Source organism: Cervus elaphus, chromosome 20 (assembly GCF_910594005.1).
Source record: "Cervus elaphus chromosome 20, mCerEla1.1, whole genome shotgun sequence".
NCBI lineage: Eukaryota > Metazoa > Chordata > Mammalia > Artiodactyla > Cervidae > Cervus > Cervus elaphus.
The window spans coordinates 132740872-132766757 of NC_057834.1; the positions used below are offsets into that span (position 1 = coordinate 132740872).

General features: G+C 45.9%; 2 protein-coding genes across 2 annotated transcripts in view; one reads left to right on the forward strand and one right to left on the reverse strand.

Moving 5' to 3' along the window:
• NGEF (neuronal guanine nucleotide exchange factor) overlaps window positions 1–11583 on the reverse strand; it is a 120157-nt gene extending 108574 nt beyond the window's left edge. Inside the window, exon 1 of the mRNA XM_043877057.1 lies at window positions 11440–11583. The gene's annotated coding sequence lies outside the window, so the exon portion shown is untranslated. The remainder of the gene's footprint in view (window positions 1–11439) is intronic.
• A 121-nt stretch (window positions 11584–11704) lies between these two features.
• NEU2 (neuraminidase 2) overlaps window positions 11705–25886 on the forward strand; it is a 34655-nt gene continuing 20473 nt past the window's right edge. Inside the window, exon 1 of the mRNA XM_043878746.1 lies at window positions 11705–11805. The gene's annotated coding sequence lies outside the window, so the exon portion shown is untranslated. The remainder of the gene's footprint in view (window positions 11806–25886) is intronic.

Sequence of the window (25886 nt, forward strand, 5' to 3'; positions counted from 1 at the left end):
TGGACCTCTGTCCCCAAATGAAGGCCTGGGCAGTTGGTTATGGGTAACGTTCTTCCCATTCACAGCCCATCACCCTCTCAGGGAGCTGGTAAGCGCTTCACCAGTCTCTCTCATTCTAAAGATGAGGAAGCTAAGACTCTGTCAGCAGAGCTTCTCAGGGGCACATAGATAAGACCCAGCTTCTCCCCTGGTTTCCCAAGCGTCAATCTGCATGGAAAGCCGCCTTTCCTACAGGGAATGGCAGGTCCTGTGCACACGGACCACTTTTCCTGTCTGTTTGACATGACAGACATTACTAATCAGTCACAGCACATTCCCCCTCTAAGCCAAGATTGGCCTTGTCTTCAGTAGATTCACTGTAGATGGTGACGGCAGCCATGAAATTAAAAGATGCTTGCTCTTTGGAACAAAAGTCATGACCAATCTAGACATATTAAAAAGCAGAGACATTACCAACAAAAGTCCATCTAGTCAAGGCTATGGTTTTTCCAGTAGACATGTATGGATGTGAGAGTTGGACTATAAAGAAAGCTGAGCACTGAAGAATTGATGCTTTTGAACTGTGGTATTGGAGAAGACTCTTGAGAGTCCCTTGGACTGCAAGGAGATCCAACCAGTCCATCTTAAAGGTGATCAGTCCTGGGTGTTCATTGGAAGGACTGATATTGAGGCTGAAACTCCAATACTTTGGCCACCTGATGCGAAGAGCAGACTCATTTGAAAAGACCCTGATGCTGGGAAAGATTGAGGCAGGAGGAGAAGGGGATGACAGAGGATGAGATGGTTGGATGGCATCACTGAGTCAATGGACATGAGTTTGAGTAAGCTCTGGGAGTTGGTGATGGACAGGAAAGCCTGGCATGCTGCCATCCATGGGGGTCACAAAGAGTCAGACACGACTGAGCCACTGAACTGGAATGAACTCAGTAGATTCTCTGGGAAGCTATCAGTGTGGATCGGAGCCAACACGTGATGGTTCCTATCTGCCATTTCTGGAATACAGCCCGGAATGCTGGTCAACCCCTGGACTTTCAGAGCCTTGCATTCAACTTCCTCATCCTCTCCTGAGGTTGATGAGAGCACTCCGTCAGTCTGAACCTTCAGGTTCCCCACTCTCATCTCTTTGCTTCTCCCTGAAGTGCTCAGACCTGTGGTTACAACAGGGACAACTGAGCTTGCAGGACAGCTCATCCTCAGATGTGTCTCCATGTGGAGGATGGGGTAAGGAAGCAGTGCCCATGCGGTTGTCCCTACACACCGTGGGCACAGTCCCGAGCACCAGCAGGAAGTAGACACACTGCCACACACTTCCGTCCAGGTTCTCAGAGAGAAGAAGGTCTTTGCTGACCCTGTGGATGGCTCCTCTGAGGTCAGAAAAACCACGTGCTTGCACCACACCCCCTCCCCTGCAAGAACTAAACCCCAGAGGTATCACAGAAAAACCTCTTTTTGCCTTGAACTGCTTAGGGTTGGGCAAAAACATACTCTGGGCATGTTCACATGGACTGGGGACAACAGAGTCTCAGACATAAACACTGGAATTGCCAGAGGGTTTCAACAAAACAGCAGATACCACTGACCCATCCTTTGTCAGCTGAAGTTAAAAAATATAGAACTGAATAGGGACTTCCAGGTAAGCTAGAGGTTAAGACTCCACCTGCCAATGTAGGAGACAGAAGCAACATGGGTTTGATTCCTGGGTGTGGAAGATCCGCTGGAGAAGGGAATGGCAACTCACTCCAATATTCTTGCCTGGACAATCCCATGGACAAAGGAGTCTGGCACGTTACAGTTAATGAGGTCACACGGAGTCAGACTTGACTGAAGTGACTTGGCACACATAGGGACCTCCCTGGCAGTTCTGTGGTTAAGACTCTGTGCTCTTAATGCAGGAAGTGTGGGTTCAATCCCTGGTCAGGAAGCTAAGATCTCACATGCCATGTGGTACGGCCAAAGGGAAAAAAGTAAATCTGTATAAAAATAAACATTATGAGACGTTCATTGCAAATAGTCTATATTACATGTTATATTTTACTTTTGATTACATGGCTTTAGAAATTTTTAAAAAATGTCAAAAAGTCATTCATTGTTTCCAAACACATCAAAGATATTTAAGAAAACTCTCATATCTCTCAGTGGTTCAATGAATAATGCCCATTCACCCACCCCACACCTAAATGTTCATGTCCCAATATCTAGGACCTGTGAATCTGTCTCCTTATATGGCAAAAGGGTCTTTGCAGATGTGATTAAGACTCTTGAGATAAGGAGATTATCCTGTATTATCTAGGTGTGTTAGTTGCTCAGATGTGTCCGACTCTTTGGGACCCCATGGACTATAGCCCACTAGGCTCCTCTGTCCATGAGATTCTCCAGGCATGAGTACTGAAGCGGGTTGCTATGCCCTCTTCCAGGGGATCTTCCCAACCCAGGGATCAAACCACGTCTCTTATGTCTTCTGCATTGGCAGGCAGGTTCTTTACCACTAGTGCCAATGGGGCAAAGAGCCTTTGCTTGATAACAGTATTGGAAGTCCTAGCCACAAGAATTAGATGACAAAAAGAAATAAAAGGAATCTAAACCTAAATAAAAGGAATCTAAAGAAGTAAAACTATCATGTTTGCAGATGACATGATGCTATACATAGAAAATCCTAAATACACCAGAAAAAACTACTAGAAGTCAGTGAACTCAGTTAAGTTGCAGGATTCAAAATTAATACACAGACATCTGTTGCATTTCTATACACAGCAAACTATCAGAGAAATTAAGAAAATAATCCCATTTATAATTGCATCAAAAAGAATAAAGTACCTAGGGATAAACTCAGATGGCAAAGAAGCCTCCTGCAATGCAGGAGCCCTGGGTTTAAACCCTGGGTCAGGAAGGTCTCCTGGAGAAGGCAATGGTTATCCACTCCAGTATTCTTGCCTGGAGAATTCCATGGACAGAAGAACCTGGCAGGCTATAGTCCATGGGCTGCAAAGAGTTGGACATGACTGAGCAACTATCACTTTCACTTTTCAAGGAGATAAAAGACCTGTACTTGGAAAATTATAAGATGTTGGTAAAACAAATTGAAGATGACACAAACAGATGGAAAAATATATTGTGTTCATGGGTTGGAAGAATGAATATTGTTAAAATGACCATACTAACCAAGGTAAGCTACAGATTCAATACAAAATACCAAAGACATTTTTTTTCATAGAACAATAACAAATAATTCTAAAATTTGTATGGAAACATGAAGACCCCAAATAGCCAAAACAATCTTGAGAAGGAAGAACAAAGCAGGAGGGATCATGCTCCTTGTTTTCAAACTCTACTACAAAGCTGTGGTAATTAAAGCAATGTAGTACTGGCTCAAAGACAGACACAGATGAATGGAACAGAATAGAGAGCTCAGAAATGAACCCACATTTGTACGGGCAGTTAATCTACAATAAAGGAGACAGGAGTATACAATGGGGAAAAGAGAACCTCTTCAGTAAATGGTTTTGGGGAAACCAGACAGCTACATGCAAAAGAATCACACCAAACTACTCTCTCATACCACACACACAAATAAATTCCAAATGGATTAAAGACTTAACAGTAAGACCTGAAACTATAAAACTTCCAGAAGAAATCATAGGCAGTCAGCCCTTTGGCATCAGTCTTAGTAATATTTCTTTGGATATGTCTCATCAGGCAAGGGAAATAAAAGCAAAAATAAATAAATGGGACTACATCTTTTGCACATAGAAGGAAACTACTGACAAATTGAAATGCTATCTACTGAATGGGAGAAGATATTTCCAAGTGATATATCCTACAAGGGGTTAATATACAAACTGTACAAAGAATTCACACAACTCAATACCAAAACAACAACAACCACCTTATTAAAATATGGGCAGATGATCTGAATAGACATCTGTCCAAAAAAGACATACAGATCACCAACAGACATTTGCCAAGATGCTCAACATCACTAACCACCATCAGGGAAAGGCAAATCGAAACCACAATGAGATACCAGCTGTCAAAATGTCTGTTATAAAAAAGACAACAAATAACAGTGATGGTGAGGATGTGGAGAAGGAGAACCCTGGTGCACTGTTGGTGGAACTGTAAATTGGTGCGGCCACTGTGGAAAACATTAGGATGGTTCCTCAAAAAATTAAAAATGGAACTACTGTACCATCCAGCAATCCACTCCCGGGTGTTTGTATGAAGGAAATAAAAACACTAATTCCAATATGCACCCCTATGTTCATTGCAGCATTATTTACAGTAGCCAAGACATGGAAGCAACCTAAGTACCTATCCACAGATAAATGGATAAATGTGTGATTTCATTACATGTGGGAGCTATGAAACAAAACTAATGAACAAATGCAACAAAACAGAAACAGTATAAATACAGATGACAAAGGGGTGGTTGCCAGAGATGAGGAGAGTAGGGAAGGAAAAAAATAGCTGAGGGAGATTAAGAGATACAAGTTTCCAGTTGCAAGATAAATGAGTCACAGATATGAAATGTACAGTGTGGGGAATACAGCAATAACTATATAATACCTTTGTATGATGACATATTGTAACTAGACTTCACGTGATGATCATGTTGAAATGTATAGAAATATCCAACTATGTTGTGTAACAGGAATTAACATAGCACTGTAGGTCAATTACACTTCAAAAGCAAATGAACAAGCAAACTCATAGAAAAGGAGATCAGGTGTGTGGTTACCAGAGGTAAGGCGTATGGAGAGGAGGAATTGAATGAAGGCATTGAAAAGGAACAAATGTCCAGTTATAAGATGCAAGGTACAACATGATAGATATAACACTGCTGTGTGTTATGTATGAAATTTGTTAAAGAGCAAATCCTGAGTTCTCATCACAAGAAAAACTATTTTTTATTCCATTTCTTTAATGCTGTATCTATATGAGATGAGAGGTGATTACCAGACTTACTGTGGTCATCATTTCATGATGTATCACTATGCTTTCCACCTTGAACTTACACGGTGCTGCCTGTAAATTATATCTCAATAAAATTGGAAGGAAAAAAAATTTTTTGGAGCAATAGGTTTTCGCCAGAAACAATGCCTTCACTCGCCAAGAAATGTTTACTGGAGGAAAATAATCGTTGGATCCAACATGCTGACACATCGAGGGAGACTTTGCTGGTGTGTGGTCTTCCCAGCTGACCACTCACAGGCATGAATGGTGTGGTCGAGGAAGGGAGGTTCTCAAAGCTGGACAAGCTCAGAGCCTGTGAGAAAGATTGGGTCAAGTTTTCAAAGGAAGCCTGTTCTCTTTATGTCTGAGGGTTCTCGTGTACACACTCCTGTTTTGTGCTCAGTTCTCTAACTATTGTGAGCTGACAAGTTCTCTTCCTGCTATTTTTTTTTTCCCTGGCTGCTCTGCATGGTTTGTAGGAACTTGGCTCCCCGAGCAGGGATTGAACCCAGGCCCTCAGCAGTGAAAGCAGTGAGTCCTAACAACTGGACTGCCAGAGAACTCCCACTCCCTGCTACTTAAAATCAACTTGTATTTTGGAAAAAAGCATTCATTTTCTTGCTCAAGGCTTATTGGGATAATAGTAATGAGAACCACACTTATTCCTCATTAAGTAGTTCATCATCGATTCATTCATCATCTCATCGAACACTCAAAGCGAGCCTATATGGTCATTACTGTCCTTGTCCCATGTCCTCCATTTTCACAGTAGAGAACTCAGAGGGTCAGGGAGTTTAACTGCCTCAGCCAAGGTCACACAGCCCATGAGTGGTGGAGGCAGCCTGGCTCTGGCAAAGTGGTTCAGAGTACCGTTTCAAAACTACTTCTCACTGCTTTTAATTTAGGACATTCTTATTTAAAGCAAACAGCCTTTCCCGAGAAAACAGACATATAAGATTACAGAAAATTCAGAAAGAGATAAAAAGTAGACATTGATCCAGCCTGGGCCCCAGTGGTTACACAAATGTCACCTTGGCTTCCATAGCCTGTTAAAAGATGCTGCGTATCTACCCATGCTTCTTTATTTTGGCAGTTTCTGTGATATTTCGCCAGTGGATACACAAATCAGCTTTGATAATGTTTTTGCAAGCATAGCTTAGGTGGGTCTGTTTATCTTTGATTGAGCATCAAGATGGCTTCATTCTGACCCCGAGCTGGCATCTTTTCCTATTTTACCCTTGACTTGTAACCCGTATTAGCCAACTGCAAATGGCTTTGATCTCGGCTCTGAACCAGTTCCAAAGAAGCCAGAAAATTGTAGCAAGTTAGTGCCAGAGGACGGCTCTGATATTTCAGGCACCAGGAAAAATTGTCAACGTGCCAGATGCCTTTTAAATCCAGAAATAAAGAACCTCAAAATCATTTTTAAAGTTCAACGCTAACTTCCTAAAAAGGACCTCAGCAGAAAAGAGGGCTTTTCTCCAGCATTCAAGAATCCACACAGGAATTTTGTTGTCACTCAGATGAGAGCAAAAATGTCTTTATAGATGTCCTCACTTTTATGAGCAGATTTACATCTAGAGAGCACCATGAAAAACAAAGCCCATTATGCCAAGGCGTTATAAATTTAAAATACTTGGAAGCTTTTTGTCCCATTAGTGGGATTTAATGGGAATCTGCTTTGGCTCAAGAATGACAAATGAATCAGCTGTGAACAGGAAATTGGGTTTTCTTTATATACTTATTTGGACAGCAGTAGAAGGGTGCGGGCAGCTGACAGGCCTGGAGTGAAGGTGGGGAGCTTGGCAGAGGGGCAGCGGCTCTGATCATCCTATCACATTTTATCGCTGCTGGCCCGGGACAAGCCAGCAAAGGCTGACCCGCTGAATGAGGGGTTCTCTGGGGAGTCAGTCTGCAAGGAGCGCACTGCTGTGATGGTTTGAAACGTGGAGATAAGCAAGTCATCCCGAATGCTTCCCTGGCGGCTCACACGGTAAGGAATCTGCCTGCAATGCAGGAGACCCAGGTTTGACCCCTGGGTCAGGAAGATTCCCTGGAGAAGGGAATGGCAACCCACGCCAATATTTTTGCCTGGAGAATTCCAAGGACAGAAAAGCCTGGCGGGCTACAGTCCATGGGGTCACAAAGAGCTGGACACGACTGAGAGACGAACACTAGCAGGTCATACAGACTAGCATGTGGGATCGAACGGTGCTCCCCAAGTCAGCCACCCAGGACCGACCCTTGTCATTTCCCGACAGAGCCGAGGGGTCCAAGTCCTCAGGCCTAACTTGCCTGCATTCCTCATCCCAGCTGGTCCCTGCCCCATTGGCTCCCAAGCATCTCTGACTTTTTTAAGGCATAGTCCAAGCTGCTTGTCCACTGGAGGGCCTGGGTTTTGAAGGGTTTATTTCTGATAGGAAACATAGTCATTAAATAATAATGAATCAACGTCCCATTTTAAATTCCTCAAAGACCTGGATAACTGATGGTCAGAGCTCCTGGCTATGGGAGACACCAGCACTGTTGCACAAACCTCCAGCCAGAAGTAAAGGTGATAGGGGCAAAAGCCAGCTAGTGCTGGAGTCCAGAAGTGAGAAGTGGGTGCCCCTGAGACACGCTGGCCATACAGACCCCTGCTGTGATCTCCGGGGGACCTTCCAGGTCTGGGCCTCATGGGCTGGGGCCAGCCCCCTCCACCTTCCTTTTGCGCTAGCAAACCTGTTCTGTCAGCATCCTTTAAACAAAACCCCTGCTTCCCCAGGTTCGTGCCTCTGCCTCTGCCATTCCCAGGCCCTGCAGGGCTCCCATTTCACCTTGTTGAAACCCTGCTGTCTCTTCTTTGTGAATGTGTTCTATGTAATAGAATGCTATTTAAAGAACTTGCAACATTCAATGAGGGTTAAGTGTGAAAAAATGACTACTTTATTTTCCAAGAGAGACTTACTTCATCATATATGAAACAGTACTCATCAGCTCTTCTGCTCTTGTGGAATAACTAAGAAGGGATGTAAGGTTGTTTAGTGATGCTCAGCTCAAAGGCCACCTCCTCCATGCAGGCCTCCATGATGGTAGCCCTCTGATGATCCCCATTATTTTCCCTTCAGAAGGTAAGGCCTATTAAGGTAGAAAGATTGAGAGATGGCCTGACCCAGGTTCCCAGACCACCAGGTCATTAATCAACCACGTGAGACATTCTCCCAAAGGAAACCCACTAAGGGATGCTATAGACATATGCCCCCTCTTTAGTGCTCAAGGTTTTTGCCCAGACCCAGTCTGGTCTCCCGGGGAGCTGGGCTTCAAGAACCTCTGCTGGCCAAAGAAAGGAGTCAGGCTGACAGTCTTCCCTAGGCATGTCCTGTAGATCCAGAGGCAGAGCCCCATCTGCTGAGCTTGATGGCTCCAAAGTTGGGGAAAGGGAGCCCAAGGTGAAAATTCCTCCTGCAGCCTGGCTGCTCTGCCCCAGCAGTGCCCTGAAGATGCCAAGTGGGGGATCTGGAAAGAAACAGCCCACAGACTCAGAGATGTAACTCCCTGCCTGGTCGGCCAAACACCTCTCAACCCCACGACGCCATAACCGTCCTTGTATTTGGGGGTGGGGCGCTCTGTGCCCGCTTTGTGTAGGAGGAGCCTCTGTCCTGGATCTCCTCTGCCAGCCTGAGGGCAGCCCTGGAAACGTGTGTGCCCCCAGCCCCTCTCCAAAGCCTCACTTGCCCCAGGTGCTTGCGATGATTTGATGAAAGAACAAGGGAAGGACTTCTGCCTCTCTAGGGTGATGCTGGGGGTAACTTTAGAGCGTCAGCACTGACCCCTACTTAGGGAGGAGATAGGCTCTCGGATGTGGAGGAAAGACTCGTCCTGGGAGTTGTGATGTCTGATGTGGGTCTGGTGGGTCGCTAACTGCTGAGACAAACAGTGGCTACAGTGTAAATGGTGGAACCAGCAGGCACAGCGACTCGACCTGGCCTCCTTCCTCAGAGTCTCTGGGCTGGTTTGTCCACCGGTGTAAGTTTCCTGGGCTGCCTTTACGGAGGCCAGAGAGGTCTCCCATGGGCAAGTTCTTAAAGCAATGATCTTCCTCCTTCAGTGATCTCTGATCACATGACCTCCTGCCTTTCCTGTGGGGAGCCCTTTCCAGGGAGGGTTTTCAAGACAAGGTGGACCCCAGGAAGGGGTAGAGTTGAGGATGGGGTCAAGGAAGATGGTCTATTGTTTGTTTTCACAGACTAGAAAGCTTGAGATGCCTCCCAGACACCCTGGTTTCTACTGCTGCAAAGCTAAGGAGAGCCAAGGCAGCCAGGACAGGAGTGGAAAGGGAAGAGACAATCTGAAAGCAAGAGCCAAGCAGGAGAAGGTGTGGGAGGACAAAGGTGCAATGGGGGGCAGGCATGTTGGGACAATCCCACCATAGGCATTTTTCCAATTACCATTGTCAGAACTCGGCAGAACTGTCACAAGTCCCAGTCTGGTTTAGCCAGGGGCTGTGAACATCCCAAATTTTATTTAACTGGCATATGTGCTAAGTCACTTCAGTCACGTTCGATTCTGTGCAACCCTATGGCCTGTAGCCTGCCAGGCTCCTCAGTCCATGGCATTCTCCAGGCAAGAATACTGGAGGGGGTTGCCATTCCCTTCTCCAGGGGATCTTCCTGACCCAGGAATCGAACCCCCATCTCCTGCATTGCAGGCAGATTCTTTACCCACTGAGCCGCCAGGCCTCTTTTTAATTTAATTTATGTTTTGGGGGTTTTCTTTGCTGGTGTAATTGATAAGCTAAATCCTTTTTGTTGAGGTATAGTTGATTTACAATGTTGTATTGATTTACAATGTTCAGGTGTTCAGCAAAGTGATTCCATTATGCATAAATATATACCTGTTGTTTTCAGCTTCTTCCCCCTTAGAGGATATTATAAAATATTGACTCTGCGCTCTACAGTCTGTCCTTGCAGTTTATCTATTTTATATGTAGTTCAGTTCAGTTCAGTCACTCAGTCATGTCCGACTCTTTGCGACCCCATGAACCTCAGCGCGCCAGGCCTCCCTGTCCATCACCGACTCCCGGAGTCTACCTAAACCCATGTCCATCGAGTCGGTGATGCCATTCAGCCGTCTCATCCTCTGTCATCCCCTACTCCTCCTGCCCCTAATCCCTCCCAGAATCAGGGTCTTTTCTAATGAGTCAACTCTTTGCATGAGGTGGCCAAAGTATTGGAGTTTCAGCTTCAGCATCAGTCCTTCCAATGAACACCCAGGACTGATCTCCTTTATATGTAGTAGTGTGTGTCTACTAATCCCCAATTCAGCACTCCCCTTCCTTTCCCCTTTGGTATAACCATAAGTTTGTTTTCTATTAATATGTCTGTGGGTCTATTTCTATTTCATATATATGTTCATTTGTTTTTTTTTTTTTTTTTAGATTTCACGTATAAGCAGCATCAAATGATATTTGTCTCTCTGGGCTTACTTCACTTAGTATAATAACCTCATGACCCATCCATGTCACTGCAAATGCCCACCTGAAACTTTAAATCAAGGTTGAAAAGAACAATCTCCCATTGATTGCCACATCTGAGAAATCTGTGTCCTCATACCTTTGAATTGTACCAGGCTCTGGCTGGATGCTGGCCAGGGGTGCAAGTTCAGCAGGTGGGAGGCTGGGGCCTCTGAGATGGGACCCTGAGCAGCAGGTGCGGAGGCAGGGGAGCAGCCTTGGGGACAGCGCTCCCCTCTGACTTCCCCCCGTGTGCTCCCTGACCCTGCGGCTCGAGCCTCGGGCATGTAGTCACGTCAGTTTGTTTAGCCCTTCACAGTTTACATGCACAGTTATTTTTAGGGCTGGAGCCACGGGCATGTGACCCGTGCAGTCACAGGAGGCCCTGGCCTTAGACGGACCCCTCACTTAGTTTAACGTTCTGTGGTTGCAGTTCTTAATCATCTTCAGATGCTTAATTCTTAGAATTCTTAGTAGTGCTTGATCAAAGTGAAAGTGAAAGTCGCTCAGTTGTGTCAGACTCTTTTTGACCCCATGGACTATACAGTCCATGGCATTCTCCAGGCCAGGATACTGGAGCGGGCAGCCTTTCCCTTCTCCAGGGGATCTTCCCAACCCAGGGATCAAACCCAGGTCAAGGGGCTCCCTTGTTCATTTCTCACGGGATCCCACAACTTCTGCAGCTGGTCATGTTCATTACCTCACTTGTTCCTGTAGCCTTCACAGGAGAGGAGCCCGGAAGGAGTTATTACCCCAGTTCCCAGGTGGTTAAACTGAGTCCCAGAGGGGAGAATGGTGAAGCCAAGGTGAGTGAGAGACCCGGGGCTGTTTTCTCTCTTGAAGCTCCCTCTCAATGAAGGGTGAGTGGGCTTGCCTCTCTTCACTCACCTGCCTGGGGCCTTGCCTGTGCTGCCCTGGCTGCAGCCCGCTTTCCATCCCATTTCATCTCATAACAAAACAAAACAAAACAGAACAAAACACTCAAACCATTTGCTCACCTGCCAGTGAGGAGCTCCTGGGGGTTAGAGCCCCCTGGACGGCTCTTGTTCTCCTGTCCTGTGTCCTGTCGGGGTCTCAGAGCAGGGGGCTGTTCTTGGACTCCTCGGCTCCCCGAGAACCTGCAGCCGGAGACTCTGACCTCTGCTGGAAGGGGCTCCTGGGGAAGCATTCCTGACCTTCAGACTCGCCTGGCTGCGCGCTGGCCCCGTGCCCGTGACAATCACTTCCTGCCTGGGTGTTTACCTTCCTGCTCCCTTGGGCCCAGCCAGGGTGGCGGCCCCGCACCTGAACCAGAGGCCGTGCAGGAGGGAAGGCGCTGTCCACGGTGAAGCCCAGGAGCAGCTGGTGCCGCACCCGGGCGCAAGGTAAGCCTGGTGGCCCTGTGACAGCTGGTCCCCCAGCCCACGGTCTTGGCCAGGCAGCCCCACAGCGCTCCATCTAAGACCTGGAAAAGGTTGCACATGGCATCATGATTCAGCTCAATCCCTTCCAGGCAGGGACACTTGCTGCCTCATGCCGGACCTTCCTCTGTTACTGTTACCACTGCTGTTATTGTTGCTAATAGCTACCTTCTATTTGCTGAGAGTCCCTTGGACCGCAAGGAAATCCAACCAGCCAGTGCTAAAGGAAATCAGTCCTGAATATTCATTAGAAGGACTGATGCTGAAGCTGAAGCTCCAATACTTTGGCCACCTGATGTGAAGAGCTGACTCATCAGAAAAGACCCTGATGCAGGGAAAGATTGAAGGCAGGAGGAGAAGGGGATGACAAAGGATGAGATGGTTGGATGGCATCACCGACTCAATGGACATGAGTTTGAGCAAGCTTTGGGAGATGGTGATGGACAGGGAGGCCTGGCGTGCTGCAGTCCATGCAAAGAATTGGACACGACTGAGCGACTGAACAGCAACCTTCTATTCAGTGACAGGTCCTGGGCTAAGTACTTTTCTTTTCTGCTGCCCTGGGTCTTAACTTCAGCCCATGCGATCTTCATTGCCATGTGTGGGATTTTAACTGCGGCATGTGGGATCTAGTTCCCTGACCAGGGATTGAACCCAGGCCCCCTGCTTTGGGAGTACAGAGTCTTAACCACTGGACTACCTGCGAAGTCTCTGGGCTAGGTACTTTACACGGTTGTTTTATATAATCCTTGTGCTAGCTCTATGCACAGAGAATTATGCCCGTTTTAAAGACACAGAAATAAAGACCCAGAGAAGCTGATCATCTGGCCCACAGCCACACAACTAGTAAGGTGGGAATCCAGGATTCAAACCCCATCTCATCAGTACCAAAACCTGGGCTCTGAACCACTGCCATCACCTGTCAAGTTTAATTGTCATCATGTCCATTTTTAAATTAAACTCAAATCAGCCGTTGTATTAGCTATTGCTGGCAACAGATTAACCTTAGATGTAGTGGCTTGAAGCCTCACGGTTTCTGAGAACCAGGCATCAGAGCACGGCTTGGATGGGTTCTCTGCTCAGGGTCCCTCACAGGCTGCAGTCCAGCTGCCAGTGAGGCGTGGACCACATCTCGAAGCTCCCCTGGGTGGGATCTCCCTTCACGTTCACAAGCTTGCTGGCAGCATTCAGTTCCTGCCGGCTCTTGAACTTGAGGGTCTCAGCTCCTCGCTGACTGTGGACCCGAAGCCCCCACAAGGGCCCCTCCTCTGTGGCAGCTTGTCTCTGGGGTGGGTAACAGAGTCCAAGAAGATAGAAGTCATAGGCTTTGTAGTCTATGCACACACAAGTAACATCCCTTCAGTCTCAAAATACTCTACTCACTGGGAGGAAGTCATCAGGTACAGCCCACATTCAGACCTAGGGGGTCACACAGAGGCACGAATCCCAAGATAAAGGAATTGCTGAGGGCCGGCTTTGAAAGCTGTCTATGACAGCCCTCTGATTACTGTGAAATTATGGTTTCAGTTTTTCCTCTGAAAGCTAAATAGACTTGGTCTTTTATCCATCCATCCATCAAGCCATCCACCCACCCACCCATCCATCCAATCACTCATCCATCCATCCATCAACCCACCTATAGACCCACCTATCAATCCACCCACCCACCTACCCACCCATCCATCCGTCCACACACCCTTTCATTTATTCAACAAACATTTGAGCAGGACACTATAAACCAAATCCCACATTAGGCTCAGCAGATACCAGAATGAATGAAATTGTTCCTTCTGCCCCTCACTGTCCTCAATGACCAAAGGATCCCAGTGGAGCTTTCACATGTGTGGGGTCTGGGGGAATGTCTGTTGTTCAGGAGGATCTGTTTTCTTTCCTTCATCCGCCACCCTCCTGGGAGTCCTCATTCTCCTGCTCTCTCTCTATCACTGTCTCATGTATTCAGAAAACCTATTTTAAGCTCCTCCTAAGTACACAGTGTTATGAAGGCAGGTGCAGGCGTGTGCATGACTGAGAGTATACCTGAGTGTAAGGTTAGATCTGATTTTCTTGGCTGTCTTCTTCCCCTCTTTCTCATTGTTCTGTTTTCCTGTCTCTCCTTAGGTCCTAAGGGAGGCCAGGGCCTCAGCATTTTAGAGACACTTCTTCCTTGCCACATAAACACAGAGGCCAGCTCAGAGGTGCCTGCAGTCCTGCTGGTGGGGGGCCTGGTGGAGCAAGGGCAGTGGGACAGGAAGTGACACCACACTCCCAGGAGGGCAGGGCCAGAGGGCACAACAGAAATGTGGGCCCTGGCTTCGCCTGCCTGTGGACCCTGCCTCCTGCCCCTGCCTCCCAGGGTCCGGGGTTGGGTGAGCAAACTCCGAGAAGAAGGCCTACGGGATGCTGTCTGGAGTTGCCAAGCAGATGCCTAGAGGGGCTGGAGTTCTAAGTCTTCTATACAGGAGACCATTCATTTCAGACATTGATGAGCACCTATGGGCTGAAGGTACTGCCCTAGGCACTGGGGCTACTGCTGGAAGCCCCTCAAAAATGAATCCAGTTTCTTTTTTCCTTCTCCGCTGCATCCCCCTGCTTCAGATTAGACCCCGTCAACTCTCAGCTGTACCACTGCGTGTCCTTTAAACAGACTCCAGGCTGCAGGCTCTCCCAGTTCCTCCCAGTCCTCTCCACCACGTCCACTCAGCATGCCATGCAAGTCTGCGGATACAGTCCTGAACCTGTCACTTCCCTGCTCCAAAACATTTTACATAACCTCAGCTCACAATTTCCTGCAGAATCCTTCTAGAAACATTCTCTCTATATACCATTTCCCTCTCTCTCTCATACACACACACATACACACCCCTATATCCTTTGTTTACTCAGGCAGGACCACAGTATGTACATATTGCTCTGTATCTATTTCTTGGTAGTTTTCCAGTTCAACACACTTTAAATTCTTCATTCTTTTTTTTTAACCATTGTCCACTGCCCTACTGTGGAAGTATTTGGGATGAAACTGAGTGTCATAGATTGAATCTGTCCCTCCCCCCAGCCCGAATTCATGTGTTGGAAACAATTCCCCGATGTGATGATATAGAAGATAGGGTCTGTGGGAGGTGCTGAGGTTGTGAGGGTTCTACCAATGAGGAACCCAAGTGTCCTTAAAAAGGGATCCCAGAGAGCTCGCTTGCCACTTCCACTATGTGAAATACAGAGAGAAGACGTTCTGTGAACCAGGGGGAGGGTTCTTGTGCATGTAAGTCACTTTAGTCATGTCTGACTCTTTGCAACCTTATGGACTGTAGCCCTCCAGGCTCTTCTGTCCATGGGAATTCTCCAGGCAAGAATACTGGAGTGGGTTGCCATGCCCTCCTCCAGGGGATCTTCCTGACCCAGGGGAAAAAACCTGCATCTCTTTATGTCTTCTGCAATGACAGGTGGGCTCTTTACCACTAGCGCCACCTGAGAAGCCCAAGAGGGTTCTCACCAGACAGCAAACTACGAGTACCTGGATCTTGAACTTCCCAGCCTCCAGAAAAGCAAGAAATAAATTTCTGTTCCTTATAAGCACCTCGGTCTATGGTGTACAGAAAGCATGAATGGACTAAGACACTGAGAAATCCCTTTCAAAAACTGGGATGCCCTTGACCAGAGCTTTTGTGGTGTTTTCTGGGCAATCAGTACAGTTCACTTGCTCAGTCGTGTCCAACTCTTTGAGACCCCATGAACTGCAGCACGCCAGGCCTCCCTGTCAATCACCAACTCCTGGAGATTGCTCAAACTCATGTCCATTGAGTTGGTGATGCCATCCAATCACCTCATCCTCTGTCATCACCTCCTCCTGCTTTCAATCTTTCCCAGCATCAGGGTCTCTTCAAATGAGTCAGTTCTTCAAATCAGTTGGTCAAAGTTTTGGAGTTTCAGCTTCAGCATCAGTCCTTCCAATGAATACTCAGGACTGATTTCCTTTAGGATGGACTGGTTGGATCTCCTTGCAGTCCAAGGGACTCTCAAGAGTCCTCTCCAACACCACAGTTCAAAAGCATCAATTCTTTGGTGCTCAGCTTTCTTTATAGTCCAACTCTCACATCCATACATGACTACTGGAAACACCATAGCTTTGACTAGGTGGACCTTTGTTGGTAAAGAAATGTTTCTGCTTTTTAATATGCTGTCTAGGTTGGTCATAGCTTTTCTTCCAAGGAGCAAGCATCTTTTAATTTCATGGCTGCAGTCACCATATGCAATGATTTTGAAGCCCCCCAAAATAAAGTCTCCCACTATTTCCATTGTTTCCCCGTCTATTTGCCATGAAGTGATGGGACCTGATGTCATGATTTTAGTTTTCTGAATGTTGAGTTTTAAGTCAACTTTTCCACTCTCCTTTCATTTTCATCAAGCAGCTCTTTAGTTTTTCCTCACTTTCTGCCATAAGGGTGATATCTTCTGCATTTTTGAGGTAATTGATATTTCTCCCGGCAATCTTGATTCCAGCTTGTGCTTCATCCAGCCTGGCATTTCACATGACATACTCTGCATATAGTTAAATTAGGGTGACAATACACAGCCTTGAAGTACTCCTTTCCTGATTTGGAACCAGTCTGTTGTTCCATGTCCGGTTTTAACTGTTACCTCTTGACCTGCATACAGATTTCTCAGGAGGCAGGTCAGGTGGTCTGGTATTCCCATCTCTTGAAGAATTTTGCACAGATTGTTGTGATCCACACAGTCAAAGGCTTTGGCATAGTCAATAAAGCAGAAGTATATGTTTTTCTGGAACTCTTTTGCTTTTTAGATGATCCAATGGATATTGGCAATTTGATCTCTGGTTCCTCTGCCTTTTCTAAATCCATCTTCAACATCTGGAAGTTCTTGGCTCATGTACTGTTGAAGCCTAGCTTGGAGAATTTTGAGCATTACTTTGCTAGCAGGTGAGATGAGTGCAATTGTGCAGTAGTTTGAGCATTCTTTGGCATTGCCTTTCTTAGGGACTGGAATGAAAACGGACCTTTTCCAGTCCTGTGGCCACTGCTGAGTTTTCCAAATTTGCTGGCATATTGAGTGCAGCACTTTCATAACCTCATGTTTTAGGATTTGAAATAGCTCACCTAGAATTCCATCACCTCTGCTAGCTTTGTTCATGGTGATGCTTCCTAAGGCCCACTTGACTTTGCATTCCAGGATGTCTGGCTCTAGGTGAGTGATCACACAATCATGGTTTTCTGGGTCATGAAGATCTATTTTGTATAGTTCTTCTGTGTATTCTTGCCACCTCTTGTTAATATCTTCTGCTTCTGTTACGTCCATACAATTTCTGTCCTTTATTGTGCCCATCTTTGCATGATTTCTGGGCAATAATTTTTGGTAAATCATTCAGTAATCATTTAGTAATCATAAACCAGTTATTTTAAAGTAATTATTATAATTGTGCATCAGCATAAGTTGAATATTCAAGTATAGTAAGTTTAATTCATTGTAAGAGAATTTCTTTTAAGGTTAATAACTTCCTGTATTGAGTTTGCTGTTGGGGGTGGGGAAGGGAGAGGAATTTAAAAGCTTGAGGTTAAAAAAAAAGTTGTGGTTATTTAAAAAAATATTTGAAGTATATAGAGGTGAGTGGCCAGGTCTGGTCAAGAAAAAGAAATGAACTGAAGCAGGAATTATTATTATAATATTTATGGATTGCCCTCAGGCCAGGTTTTGTTCTAGGCACCTTACATGAATTATCTTGTTTAGTCATCATTACAGTCCTATGATGATAAGGCCAGACATGTAGATGTTAAATATTAGTAGCTTGTTCAAGATCACATGAAATTTCCTAGACACACAGAAATGCTGGAAAAAATATAAAATCATATATATGTGATATAAATATATATTTGGTCCCAAGAGCAAGAAAGAGAAATAATCTTTCATCTCCAGTGCCTTAAATAAATAAGTTATTCTTAAGTCATTCTATATCTACCTCAGAGATATCATTTTTTAGGGACTGTTACTTCCATCGCCAGGAAATATGTTTGTCTTTTAATTCAACAGCTATGAGGGGATAAGAATCAAAACCTTTGGACCTGAACACAGCAAGAAGTTTAGACAGAAATTATGGCTAAGAAATTTTTTTTTAAATGTACAGGCCATGAATAGAAATAAAATCCTCTAGAAACTGAGGGTAATTTGGTTTTGTACATATAGCCCAAAATTTCACCACTCACAGAGAACAGAAAGCCTAAGACAGAAACTGAGAAAGAAAGTTGAGAAACCGTGAACTTTTGAGACTTACGTAGGGACAACGAGGGAAGGTGTTCACAATCTGGGGCACCAGTGGGAGCAACTCCACCACCACAGCCAAAAGATCATTCCCACTGAGGGTGAGCTCACACACAAACATTATAAAATATCTGGGGAAGTCCAATATGAAGGAAAGTATCCCACAGCAATAAGAGAGTTGACCCATGAGGAAATGGAATGCTAGAATATAAAAGACTTAAAAAATAAGTATCCTTAGGTGCTTAAAGAGATAAAGGAATAAAATCTATAAAATAAGAATAAAAAATCATGTTTTTAAAGTTAAGACATTACTTGTCAGAGAAGTTTTAGGTTCACAGCAAGATCCAGGGGAAAGTACAGAAAGTTCCCATATGGCTTTTGGCCCCCATACATGCACAGCCTCCCCCATTATCAACATTCCCAGCTCCCCAGAGCAGGACCTTTGTTATAACTGATGAACCGGCACTGACACGTCATAATCACCCGCAAGTGCATAGTTTGCATTATAGTTTATCCTTGGTTTTGTATAGGCTTGGACAAATGAATAATGACATATGTCCATCATATGATATCATACGGAGTATTTTCATCCATGAAAAATCATGGATGCCTCTCCCATTCATTACCTACCCCCATTTCCGTGAGATCTGGCAACCACTGCACTTTCTGCTGTCTCCTTATTCTGCCTTTTCCCTAATGTCACATAGTTGGAATTGTACAGTATATAGCCTTTTCGGACTGGCTGCTTTCACTTAGTAATATATATTTAAGGTCCCTCCAAGTCTTTTCAAAGGTTTGTTAGTTCATTTCTTTTTAGTGCTGAGGAAATTAATTTTTTTAAAAAGTGAATCCAAAGAACTAAGTAGAAACCACAGAAATAAAAAATATTGCATTTAAAAAAATCTTAGCTAGACACGATTTTAGATTTAGTAATTTGGAAGGTATATCTGAGAAAATCACACAGAATAAAGCACCAGGAGGCAAAGAGATGAAAAATGTGAAAAATAAGTCAAAAGACATTTGGTGACTAAATCAAGAAAACTCAATTTGCATTTAATAGGCTGTTCTGAAGGAGACGAGAGAGAGTGGGAAAAGGCAGTGTTCAAAGCATTAATGACTGAGAGATTTTCAGAACTGAAGACACACGTTCTGAATTTGAAAAAGTGTGCTGAGTCCTAGACGAGGTAAATAAATTCACACCTGGACAAGCCATACTGGGACTGCAGAACATTAAAGATAGAGGAGAATCATGAAAGCCAGCAGAGAGAAAACAGACTACATTCCAAGCCCTGATGGCCCTGCCAAGCCGGGTGCCCACCCCCTCCCCTCCCCGCCCCACTGTCTCCATACAAGCTCATCTCCAGGCATCCTCTCCCACCTTCTCCAGTGGGGGAACCCACTGGGTGCTCTGTGCATTCCTGCTGAGATGTTCCAGCTCCACCTTGTACATCTCCCTCCTCCTGGCCCAGCCCAGGCCCAGGAAGTCTCCAAGGCTTCTCCTGTCCTCGCCTCTCCCCTCACTCTTCATCACTGCCACCATCACAGTCCGCCTGCCACCACCATGCCCCTGTCTTCACTGGCCTCTGTTTCCTGTGGGCTCGACTGGTTCCCTCACATAAATAATAAGCCCTCGGAGCTCTGGGAGCATCTCTGTGAACTTCCTCTCCATCTCCTGCCCAAGTGAGCGTGGTGTTGGCTACACGAGATGTGTTGAACAAATACTTTGAACACTTCATCAGTCGGTCCTTTGGAGCCAAATGTAAGCTGAATTTGCATGCTGAGTCAAGTCCATTTTCACAGGTTCTTTAGGCCCTTTTGAAAGCCTATTTCTCTACTTGATGATCTGGCCAGAATGAAGTTAATAGGCATTATCCAGCCACATTTAAAGCCTTTCACTTTAGTACTTACCATTATTTTTAACCTAATAACAAAATCCATGTGTGCCTGAAAGAGTACAAAGAAGTAAATAAACATCATTTGTCATCCTCCTGGTCAACATTAATTACTGAAAATATTTATTTATTCATTCTACATTCAACAGACATTTGCTAAATATCTATTTTATTCCAAGTACCATGCTAAGTTTTAGCAGGGTAGCAATACATATTTTTCATAGGGTTTTTGTTTATTTTTAATATTAATTTTGAATAGACAATATACACATTTACAAAAGTGGGATCCTACCTTATATGCTGTCATGTATCCTATTTTTTATACTTTACATCATCCCAGCATTAACTCACACATTGTCTAGTCTTCAAGGCTTGATTTTAATTAATTGGTGCCTTGGGCTTCCCTGGTGGCTCAGTGGTAAAGAATCTACCTGCCCGTGCAAGAGACAAAGGTTTAATCCCTGGGTCAGCAAGACCTTCCAGAGAAGGAAACGGCAACCCACTCCAGAATTCTTGCCTGGAGAATCCCATGGACAGAAGAGCCTGGCGGACTACAGTCTATGAGGTAGCAAAAGAGTCAGACATGACTGAGTGACTAAGCAACAATATCCCATTTTATTGATATGTCACAGTTTCTGCAATGAGTCATTACTCCTGCACTTAACCCACTTTAAAAGAACCCCTTCTGCAGCCCGATGAATTAGCAGGAGAAAAACAGGAACGTAAAGGCATCCACTTCAAGGGGATTCATGGATGTTGGGTTGAGTGAGTCAGCGCTGGAGGTGGGAGTTCACTGGGCCTTCATGTAGGCTGGATTTTGGGTGGGGCTTTCAGTGATAAACTTTGAAGCCAGGTGACCGTGCCTTTGAGAACTAACGAGAGGCTAGACCAGAGCAGGGACAAGAGGGCCCAGAACCATCACCCAGGGGGAGCTGACCTCCCAGGAGAGAGGTGACAGGGTATGTCTGCACTTGACTCTGAGCTAAAGATGCTGAGAAAGGCCTGTGTCCAGAGCAGGGAGGGGGAACACATTAGGGAGACTGCCCTCACCCCGGATCTAGACTGAGGCAAGAAATGCACTTTGAACTGAATGGGGCTGCCTTTTGACATTTCTAATTCCTGCAGCCTCCCCCACAATGGTTATGAACTGGGGTGATAAGGGCTATATCTTCTGGCTGTGGGCCAGCAAATGACTCATCTTCATGGCCCATGGAGCCTTAGGCTTGGTTGCAGTGGGTACAGAAGGAAAGTGCTCCTTGCCTGGCACTAGCATCTAGCGGGTCCCTGCCATATGCCGGATGCTGGGTTAAGAGATGTGGATGACTTTTCACATGTAATCCTCACATCATCGGCTCTGCCTGGGAAGGTGGCACCAGCCATTCACTCAACTGATGAAAGGCATTGATGGCTCATCAGTGATGCATCAGAAATGCTCTTTGTCTAAAAATTTTTTTTCACTGGAGTCTGGTTTATTTACAGTGTTGTGTCAGTTTCAGGTGCGAAGCAAAGTGACTCAGTTATATATTTACATATATCCATCATTTTTAGATTCTTTTCCCACATAGGTTATTACAGAGTATTCAGTAGAGTTCCCTGTGCTATACAGTAGGTCCTTATTACTTATCTATTTTATACATTATATGCACGGATGATGCTGTTAAAGTGTTGCACTTAACATGCCAACAAACTTGGAAAACTCAGCAGTGGCCACAGGACTGGAAAAGGTCAGTTTTCATTCCATCCCAAGGAAAGGCAATGCCAAAGAATGTTCAAACCACTGCACAATTGTACTCATTTCACCTGCTAGCAAAGTAATGCTCAAAATTCTCCAAGCCAGGCTTCAACAGTACGTGAACCATGAACTTCCAGATGTCCAAGCTGGATTTAGAAAAGGCAGAGGAACCAGAGATCAAATTGCCAATATCCGTTGGATCATCTAAAAAGCAAGAGAGTTCCAGAAAAACATCTACTTCTGCTTTATTGACTATGCCAAAGCCTTTGACTGTGTGAATCACAATAAACTGTGGAAAATTCTTCAAGAGATGGGAATACCAGACCACCTGACCTGCCTCCTGAGAAATCTGTATGCAGGTCAAGAAGTAACAGTTAGAACCAGACATGGACCAACAGACTGGTTCCAAATTTTGAAAGGAGTACTTCAAGGCTGTATAATGTCACCCTGCTTATTTAACTTATATGCAGAGTACATCATGAGAAGCACTGGGCTGGAGGAAGCACAAGCTGGAATCAAGATTTCTGGGAGAAATATCAATAACCTCAGATATGCAGATGATACCACACTTATGGCAGAAAGCGAAAAAGAACTAAAGAGCCTCTTGATGAAAGTGAAAGAGAAGAGTGAAAAAGTTGGCTTAAAGCTCAACATTCAGAAAACTAAGATCATGGCATTCCATCCCATCACTTCATGGTAAATCCATGGGGAAACAATGGAAACAGTGACAGACTTTATTGTTTTGGGCTCCAAAATCACTGCAGATAGTGACTGCAGCCATGAAATTAAAAGATGCTTGCTCCTTGGAAGAAAAACTATGACCAACCTAGACAACACATTAAAAAGCAGAGACATTACTCTGTCAACAAAGGTGCATCTAGTCAAAGCTATGGTTTTTCCAGTAGTTGTGTATCGATGTGAGAGTTGGACTATAAAGAAGGCTGAGCACCAAAGAATTGATGCTTTTGAACTGTGGTGTTGGAGAAGACTCTTGAGAGTCCCTTGGACTGCAAGGAGATCCAACCAGTCAAACCTAAAGGAAATCAGTCCTGAATATTCATTAGAAGGACTGATGCTGAAGCTGAAACTCCCATACTTTGATCACCTGATGCGAAGAACTGACTCATTTGAAAAGACCCTGATGCTGGGAAAGATTGAAGGCGGGAGGAGAAGGGGATGACAGAGGATGAGATGGTTGGATGTCATTACTGACTCAATGGACATGAGTTTGAGTAAGTTTCAGGAGTTGGTGACGGACAGGGAAACCTGGCGTGCTGCAGTCCATGGGGTCAAAAAGAGTTGGACATGACTGAATGACTGAACTGAATTGATTAATATATATCTGTATTTTTATATATTTTATATGAAGTTTATATATTATGGCTCCCCATAATATATAAATGGCTTCCCAGGTGGTGCTAATGGCAATTGAGGAGACATGAGCTGTGAAATTTGCTCAGTTGTGTCTGACTCTTTGCAACCCCATGGACTACGCAGTCCATGGAATCCTCCAGGCCGGAATACTGGAGTGGATAGCCATTCCCTTCTCCAGGGGAATCTTCCCAACCCAGGGATTGAACCCAGGTCTCCCACATTGCAGGAGGATTCTTTACTGTCTGAGCCAGTCAGGAAGCCCAAGAATACTGGATTGGGCAGCCTACCCCTTCTCCAGCAGATCTTCCCGACCCAGGAATCGAACTGAGGTCTCCTGCATTCCTTATCAGCTGCAGATTCTTTACCAACTGAGCTACCAAGGGATAAGAGACGTGGGTTCGATTGCTGGGTCGGGAAGATCCCCAAGGACAGAGGAGGGGGGCTACAGTCCATGGAGTCGGACACAAGTGAAGCGACTAAATACGTACACACTTCATATATTTTATATATTATATGTAGTAGCATGTATATGTCAATCCTAATCTCCCAATTTATCCCTCTCCACTCCCTTACCCCTTGAGAACCATAAGTTTGTGCCCTACGTTTATAACTCTATTTTATACTCTGTTTTGTGGATAAGTCCACTTGCACTTCTGTTTTTTAAAACATTGAACTTGTAAATGAAATCATAGGATACTTGTCTTTCTCCCTCTGACTTCATGCAGTCTGAAGATCTCTAGGTCCATCCAGAAACACTCTGGATTCTGGGTGGTGGTAGCCCATGAGGGGTACGGTCTGCACTCATGCGGCTTGGAGCCCACTGTGCTATTTTTGCTTTAATTTTTCAGAGGAGGAAACTGAGGTCCCAAGAGGTCAGGAGGTCCCACTCACCCAGCCGCAGAGCCCCAAGGGAAGCTGTGTCCTCCCAAGATCCAGCCCCTCCGCTTCCCTTTTGCTGCCCTTCCGGACCCTCCCGGGCCCTGGTTTCATTCAAGGGGTGAGCTTGGCTCAGGCTTCCTGTGGTTCATTCTGATTCAGCAAGGCTGTGGAGAGAACTAGACAGATTGCTTCCTGACTAATGAGAGGCAGCATCCTAACTAGGTCAAGGCTGGTCCTGCACTCCCGGAGCAGGTGAGTAGGCGGAGAGGTGCCAGCCTCCCGTAGGTGTTTATAGGCACGAGCTGGACAGAGGAGGCCTTGAGGCTCCAGGTGAGGCTGGAGGATACGAGAGCTGCCCTGTTCTAGAAGCTGGGTCCCCACGGCCTCTGCTCACACCCCCGACTTCCCACCCAGAGCCTTGGGATCCAAACTGGAACACGCTCCTTGAGGCACGACCTTCTCAACAAGTCGACCCACCTGTTTCTTTCTTGGCATAAACCAGAGCTCTTCTGCACCAGGTAATCATAGAGTGAGGGTGGGATTCTTGGGAATGCTGAAGGTGGTGGCAATTTTAAAGATCCAGCCAGATCATGGCCCCTCAACCCCTAGATAATGGCATCTGCTCTGTTCTCAGGGTGTCCAGAGGACATGTCAGATGGGGAATGTGGGGAGAAGGCTCATCTCAGTAGAGCCCCTAATTCTGCCCATGGTTTAATCAATGGTCTGAACTTCCAGGTCAGTGCTCAGTGGCGGGGGTGTGGAGAGATGTCCTCTTATTTTGGGATTGGAATCCCAGCAAGCTGAATCTGAGCAGAGGTGTTGGGTCCTCTGGAAATGGGGTCTTTTTAGGCAGAGGCTGCCCAAGCTTCAGGCTCCTGCCCCACTGCCTGACTCTGCCAGTTTTGTTGGCAGACGAGGTGCCCACAGCTGCCTGCTTTGGAGAGAGGCATTATTTCAACAGGGTAGCCAGGGCCAAATGTTTCATCCCAATCTGCCCCACAATCAAGGCTCTTCCTGTGGGAAGGCTGCGGGGGTCCTCTCTCTTGCTCCCCAGATTTAATGGCTCTCATTGTCCTTGGCTTCTGGAGGGCAGGGACTAGGACCCACCTGTTCATCTGTTTCTTGGCACACAGAAGGGGTGCAGTGTGGATTTATAAACTGTGAAAGCATCTTCTGAAATTGGGCAGGTGAATGCTGGTGACGGAGCCCCTGGATCTGGATGGTGCTTGTGAGGTTGTGTTCCCAACGGGAGAGGGAGAGAGGCAGGCAGGGACCCTCCACTGAGCAAGGCTTTCTGAGCAAGGCTTTCAGGCCTCAGGGTCCCGGCTGTGCGTCTTTTGCTGGGCAGTCCCAGTGGTTAGGGCTGCGGGTTCTGGAATCCAGCAGACCCAGGTCAAATCCACCCTCTGCCTCCCTGATCCACGTCTCAGCATCCCCGCTTCTGAGATGCCATGTGGAGACAAGTGAGTGTCCTTTATAAGATGTTTTGCTCTGGGCTCAGCACCCACAAGGCCACAAACTGCAGCAGCTGCTGTGGCATCAGGTAGGACTTTCTGACTCGCTGCTATGCCTCTATTTTTGACCTCTGAAATGGTACCTTCTTGAAGTTCAACCGCAGACACTGTCCTCTCTCTGATTGCCTGATGCCATGGATCAGACTGGGTTGTGCTGAGGACCTTGCCCACCCCCAGGAGTCAGGTCCTTGTTCAGCCCCCTCCCTGGAGATGGCGGGACCACGAGACACCCCTACAGCTACCTTCTTGCCGGGTGGGGAGACAACCCAGGGAGGTGGATTTTTACCCAAAGATGCACATAGCTCAGCTGGTAAAGGACCTGCCTGCAATGCAGGAGACCCTGGTTCAATTTCTGGGTCGGGAAGATCTGCTGGAGAAGGGATAGGCTAC